Raw genomic sequence first — 888 nt, 5'->3', positions numbered from 1 at the left:
GACAGGAGGAGGATAGACCACGCCTCCAAGATTATTGACATTTTAATCTTTGATTGAACAACAGGTTGAATGTTTACATTCTATAGTGTTTTTGTATGTTCAGTTAAGTCTCTTAATATGACAGCCAAAAAGAAAGATCCTCTTCATTTTAAGATCACTGAAATAATTTACATTGTTAGCAAATATATATATAAATAAATTATATAAATAAATAAATATATATATATTATAAATATTTGTCAAAATATAATACTTAAAATAAAACTACCGTACATATATTCACATTTGCATTCATTTAATTATTTGCCCTCCTAAATTAATAATGCTTTTTCAACAGATTTATAAACGTTCACTCATTCATTAATTTTCCTTCAGCTTAGTCCCTTTATTAATCTGGGGTCGCCACAGCGGAATGAACCGCCAACTTATCCTGCATATGTTTTACGCAGCGGAGGCCCTTCCAGCTGCAACCCAGTACTGGAAAACACCAATACACCCTCATTCACATATATATATATATATATATATATATATATATATATATATATATATATATATATATATATATATAGTTAAGGTCAGAATTATTAGCCCCCCCTGTTTATTTTTTCCCCAATTTCTGTTTAACGGAGAGAAGATTTTTTTTTCAACACATTTCTAAACATAATAGTTTTAATAACTCATCTCTAATAACTGATTTATTTGATCTTTGCCGTGATATTTTTCAGGACACTTCTATACAGCTTAAAGTCCCATTTAACATTTATGGAAATTTAGCTTACCCAATTCCCCTATACCACATGTCTTTGGACTTGTGTGGGGAAACCGGAGCACCCGGAGGAATATTAATAATAATAGTGGCTTATTCTAGCCAAAATAAAACAAACA

Source organism: Danio aesculapii, chromosome 7 (genome assembly GCF_903798145.1).
Source record: "Danio aesculapii chromosome 7, fDanAes4.1, whole genome shotgun sequence".
In the NCBI taxonomy this organism is placed as follows: domain Eukaryota; kingdom Metazoa; phylum Chordata; class Actinopteri; order Cypriniformes; family Danionidae; genus Danio; species Danio aesculapii.
Note: the sequence above shows the minus strand (reverse complement) of the source record.